We start from the raw sequence: 6,455 nt of genomic DNA on the forward strand, positions 1-6,455 counted from the left end.
CGGCGCTCGGTGGCCAGCGACCGAGCAGGTGGCGGTGGGTGCGTGCAAGTGCCTGCGGACGGCGACGGCCGCGACCGGGCCCACGCGGGCCGGATCTGGGCCCCGCGGGCCGCGCAGCGGGGAGGAGAGAGAGGGCGCGGCGCGGGCTGATGTGGCGCGCTCCGGTTGGCCGGGAGCGGTCGCCGAGATGACGTGGCAGGCTCCCATTGGTCGGAGTGATGTGGCGGCGGGGGTGGACACATCCAGCGGCGGGACGGACATGTCCGGTGGCGTGAGGAGGAAGACGCTAGGGTTTGGACTGCGCGAAAATTCGGGAAGAGCCACATATTTATAGGTAGAGGGAGCTAGGAGAGTCCAAATGAGGTGCGGTTTTCGGCCACGCGATCGTGATCGAACGACCGAGATGATAGAGAGGGTTTAGGTGGGTTTTGGGCCAAAATGGAAGGGTGTTGGGCTGCAACACACATGAAGCCTTCTCGGTCCCTCGGTTAATCGTTGGAGCATCAAACGAAGTCCAAATGGTACGAAACTTGACAGGCGGTCTACCGGTCGTAAACCAAGGCCGCTTGGCAAGTCTCGGTCCAAACTGGAAATGTTTAATCCCCACACACGAGAAGAGGGTAGAAATGACCACCGGAGGAGAACGAAGCACCGGATTGCAAAACGGACAACGGGGATAATGCTCGGATGCATGAGACGAACATGTATGCAAATGAAATGCACGTGATGACATTATATGCAATGCATGACATGCAAGCAATGACAAGACAACAACAACGAATAACTGGACGACACCTGGCACATCGGTCTCGGGGCGTTACAAGCATAAAGGTTGGGTATTCCGGGAGAGCAGACCTCTACAAGGCCGAAACATCGGGGAAGGTGGCAAAAAGTAACTCTCGAATTGGAACTTAAGAAAATATCGAGAGCAAAGTAGGGAGGTAGCATGGGAAGTTTTGAGCGAGGGGGGCAATCGTTCAATGCCTGAAATAAGGCGTGAAAGAGGTTCAAAGCAACGGGAATAGATATTGTGTCTGATTCCAGAATAGATCACTAGGAAGGTGGCCCATGAATTACATACGAAGCCAAATGTGAGGATTGACTTTGGGAACAGGGGTGTTCATGAGAGTCAGGTTTCGATCCCGTGGAACTGTGGGTTATGGGCCCACCATGTGGTTTAAAGTAGGAAGGGGGCTGACATCTTGCACGGTCACGATAGCAAGGCATGTCAGAGGGTAGCCTGTCAGTTATGTCGGCAACAACATCGGTACCAAGGGCGAGGGATGAAGAGAACCATTTTCCTGCTCGTTAAACGAGGCGGACCAATAGGCAAGGTTCTCGTCCATCGGTGGCTATCGGAATGTCATCAAAAATAGTAACAGGGTCTTACTGACAGAGTTGTACCGCAAGGTGTTTACATAAGCAGTGAATTATTACTGCTTAGACCATATAGATCACAAGAAAGATTAAACAAAACAATGGAAAGGAATATGTGTTTAAACACATATTTCAGGGGTATATTCTTCCCAAGGACAAGCGGACCATGATATCCATGACAGGATATAATGTAGAAAACCCTTTAGTTAAGAGGAGAGAAATCTCATGACATTACCCATACAACGGTGTTTGGATAATTGAGCAAGAAACATTTAGCATTGGGCTTCAAATGTTCTTGTTGAAAATCGGAGTACCACACACATGCTCCGAGATAGCATTGACATGGTCTTCAAGCAAAGGTTAGACTTTGGATACACAAAGGATCCATCAGGATAAACTTATTAAACAAGGCATTCAATTTCCTCACGGAAAGAATGGTTAACCTTGTTAAGAAGGAAACTATAACACTAGGTTCTCCCGGCCAGGTGTGCTAGGCATGACATCACCTGGTTATAACTCCTGGGAATATATTCCAACCATCATATCTGACCGAGTTTCAGATCTGATTGGTGTCAGGATACCTCAGATCAGGATGCCTAAGAAGAAAAGGTGCAACACAATTTGACGAGATGACATAGTAAGTTTCTCGGGGAATTAACTATGGAAGCAAGTTCCAAAACAAAAGTTCATCATTAAACCAATGATAGGATGAGGAGGTGGCTGATGGTCTCAGTGACAATTCATCGAGATTTCCATCAAGATGGATTTCCACAATTATGTGAACAAGGAGATAACATTTGTCAAAACAGATGGTATAATGGTGTATGCTCGAGGAAAACATACACAATTAACCATTGGTTGAAAGGTGCACCCATAGTATGGGGTTAGGTAGCATGACTGGTGTTATAATGGTGATTCGATAACCAATGGTCTAAGAATGAAATGTCAACCATTAAGTTCAAAGCAATAGGGTTGCTAGAAGGAAGGAATCCAAACGACACAGTTCAATTGTTGGAATCAACACGGGGACCAAGAAAGAATGGTGATGGTGAGAAGTATCACTATACCAAGAATTCTTAATAGGTGGTGAAATTCCCACGACATCCTTGACATAAAAGATGGTAATACTCCAAGGTAAAGAACAAATGCTGGATAGCAAGGATCTCAAGGTATAACACGAAACATGAACAAGTTTGTGTTGAATAGAAGGCAATAAAGTGTTCGATGATAACACAAATCATCGAGGGCAAGGATGGTATTTCTCTTCTTAAATTCAATTGATATCCTGGAAGAGCTCGGAATGTTGATGATGATCACGACAAATTTTGTCGAGATATTTCATGAAGATGTAATCGATCAGCGATGACATCAAGTCAAAGGAATGATGAAGCAAGAGGTTATTGGAACCACAGTTACGACACAAACTCGAAATCAAGCTTGATGTTTAAGGTGAAAGTGGATGATGAGGAAGATCGACGTAAGCTTAGCTATCGTCGCAAATTGGTGCTCCGAGAATAAGGACCAGGTAGCACAGTTAAATCATCACGACAATGATATAGCCAAACAGGCTAGGAATGGCTTGAAGGATTATTAAACTCATAAGCAACAAAAAATTACTTAAGAGTTATAGAATCGGAGTGCGGAATAGATTCACTTATTGGTGTTCTCGAGTGACAAACAACCCAGCACCCATGAAGTAACAATGAGAGGGAAAGGTAGTACTTCACCAAAAGTTTCATAAGATGTAGTGCAATGGCATGATATCCTCGAGATACCAGGGGTAATACTCGAAGGTAGATCATAATAGAGGTTGGGCAGGCATATTGATCTGTAGAAGACAAGTGCTTTAACTTGTCCGAGAAATGGGATCAAGGAAGAACAATCATGGCCGGAACCACAGTTGAAAAGGATTAAACATAGATACAAGACAAATTTATAACAAGGGGATTATTATTATTATTACAAGAATCTTCGATGATAAGTTCCACATCGAGTCCATGGGCATGAACGCAAAGTTCAAGGTCAACTCCCACTTCTCCAATGCTTAACCTTTCATTCACTTCTCACTTTTCGAAGAAGTTGTAATTTTTAAATTTTATCTAACAAAACACTAGACGAGTATGACTCGTGATAACTCTCGGGTTTACCCGGATCTGGGAAGGCATATAAGTTCGACCCTTAGGGGCATCTTGGGAACTTATACCACAAGATTCAATAGTAAATAACACAAGCTCGATAGTAGAGCATGGGTGACAAAACGAGAGGATACATTTTACCGAAGGAATTATGTATTAGGGAAAGAATTTCTCGAGGTTTTTGTATACGAAGGACATTGTCGGATGATATTTCAACAAAGGATCCGACGGTCCTCTAGGGATCTGATGTGAGTATCGGTACTCAACCAAAGGAAGAATGCAAGGAGGTCAGATTATAGAAACAACTGACTAATTCAAAGCTCAAATGCAAAGGAATTATGATTTCCAATTCAAGGGATCAAAAGCAAACGCTTTGATTAAGGATGAATATGTTGAGTAGGCTTAGGGGTACAATCGCTAGCCATTTGATTGGTCTAGATCCAGCTCATTTTTAAAACGATGTCTGAGCTGGAAGGATGAATTCTAGGACCTGATTGAAGATTGCGAGCATTCGCGACATAGTGAATCAGCGGACTCAAAATGATAATGTCAAGGGATGCCAATAAGATTACCAGACTTGTGGCATTACCCATAATGCAAGCAAGAAAGAATTTCAAGAGCAATAGGCTGCTGAGGATTTTGAAAGATCAAATAGTATTTCGAAGACTTATATGAAACACCTGAACAACTGAGAATGAGCGGATACTCAATAAGTGCAAGGAATTATATGTAGGGGCATTCTTGTGGCAAAGAACTTTATGGCAGTAAGCTTAAAGGATTCTCGAAACAATAGAGAGAATTTCAAGGTATCTTGTAATAACAAGATCAACGGGGAATCATTGTATGAATGGAAAGTGTACGTGGTTATCCATAGGGTTTATCGATGGAAGGTAATTGCAAAAGCTATGACACAAAGTCTCGGGAGAACATCGGAGAGTATTGTCAGAATCTTCTGTTGAAGCAGTTGATCGTCTGAAATGAAGGGACTCTCCGGCAGGAAGTGGTAACGAGAACCTAGAGTTAGATTTTAGCAAAATCATTTAACCCGAATAGAAGAGAGATCAGAGTCCCAGAGTATAGGTCGAGGAGTAAAGGATCCTAAAACCACCCAGATGGCGACATGGGCCCTTAAGGCACACAGCCATGTTAGTAAAAATATTTGTAATGTCAAGACTCAACTTTGGCCAAGGAGTGTGGAAGGGGGATTCCTAACGGCAGTCGGCTCTGATACCAACTTGTGACGCCCCCGATTCAATCGTACACTAATCATACACGCAAATGTGTATGATCAAGATCAGGGACTCACGAGAAGATATCACAACACAACTCTACCAATAAAATAAGTCATACAAGCATCATATTACAAGCCAGGGGCCTCGAGGGCTCGAATACAAGAGCTCGATCATAGACGAGTCAGCGGAAGCAACAATATCTGAGTACAGACATAAGTTAAACAAGTTTGCCTTAAGAAGGCTAGCACAAACTGGGATACAGATCGAAAGAGTCACAGGCCTCCCGCCTGGGATCCTCCTAAACCACTCATGGTCGTCGTCAGCGGCCTGCACGTAGTAGTAGGCACTTCCAGAGTAGCAACAGCCATCGTCGACTGTGGCGTCTGGCTCCTGGTCTCCATCGTCTGGTCGCATCAATCGGGTATAGAAAGGAGAAAAAGAGGGAGCAAAGCAACCGTGAGTACTCATCCAAAGTACTCGCAAGCAAGGAGCTACACTACATATGTATGCATTGGTATCAAATGGAAAAGGGTAGCATATGTGGACTGAACTGCAGAATGCCAAAATAAGAGGGGGATAGCTAGTCCTATCGAAGACTATGCTTCTGATAACCTCCATCTTGCAGCAGAAGAAGAGAGTAGATGGTAAGTTCACCAAGTAACATCGCATAGCATAATCCTACCCGATGATCTTCTCCTCGTTGCCCTGTTAGAGAGCAACCACCAGGTTGTATCTGGCACTTGGAAGGGTGTGTTTTATTAAGTATCCGGTTCTAGTTGTCATAAGATCAAGGTACAACTCCAAGCCGTCCTGTTACCGAAGATCACGGCTATTCGAATAGATTAACTTCCCTGCAGGGGTGCACCACATTTCCCAACACGCTCGATCCCCTTTGTCCGGACACACTTGTCTGGGTCATGCCCGGCCTCGGAAGATCAACACGTCGTAGCCGTACCTAGGCACAACAGAGAGGTCAGCACGCCGGTCTTAATCCTATGGCGCAGGGGTCTAGGCTCATCGCCCATTACACACCTGCACGTTGCGTACGCGGCCGGTGAGCAGACCTAGCCTCCCTTATGCATGAGCAGGCGTTCCAGTCCAACCCGGCGTGCGCCGCTCAGTCGCTGACGTCATGAAGGCTTCGGCTGATACCACGACGTCGAGTGCCCATAATTGTCCCCGCGTAGTTGGTTAGTGCGTATAGGCCAATGGCCAGACTCAGATCAAATACCAAGATCTCGTTAAGCGTGTTATTTAGAAATAACCGCGGACGCCGACCAGGGCCAGTCCCACCTCTCTCCTAGGTGGTCTCAACCTGCCCTGTCGCTCCGCCTCAAAGTAACAGTCGGGGGCCGTTGGGAACTCAGGCCCACCACTACCTGGATGGAGCCACCTGCCCCTTCAGCCCCCACATCAAAATCACTTGTGGGTACTCAACGAGCCGACCCGACTTTAGTCAACACCTGTATAGATTGTATATATCTATGTATTTACCTGTGATCAACACCCGACGTGATCACGGACCGATAGTATAGCATGACAGACTGACAAGAATGTAGGGCCACTGATGATAATCTAGCATCCTATACTAAGCATTTAGGATTGTAGGTAAGGTATCAACAGTTGTAGCAACAATGACAGGCTATGCATCAGAGTAGGATTAACGGAAAGCAGTAACATGCTACACTACTCTAATGCAAGCAGTAGAGGG

Source organism: Triticum dicoccoides, chromosome 5A, assembly GCF_002162155.2.
Source record: "Triticum dicoccoides isolate Atlit2015 ecotype Zavitan chromosome 5A, WEW_v2.0, whole genome shotgun sequence".
Lineage (NCBI taxonomy): Eukaryota > Viridiplantae > Streptophyta > Magnoliopsida > Poales > Poaceae > Triticum > Triticum dicoccoides.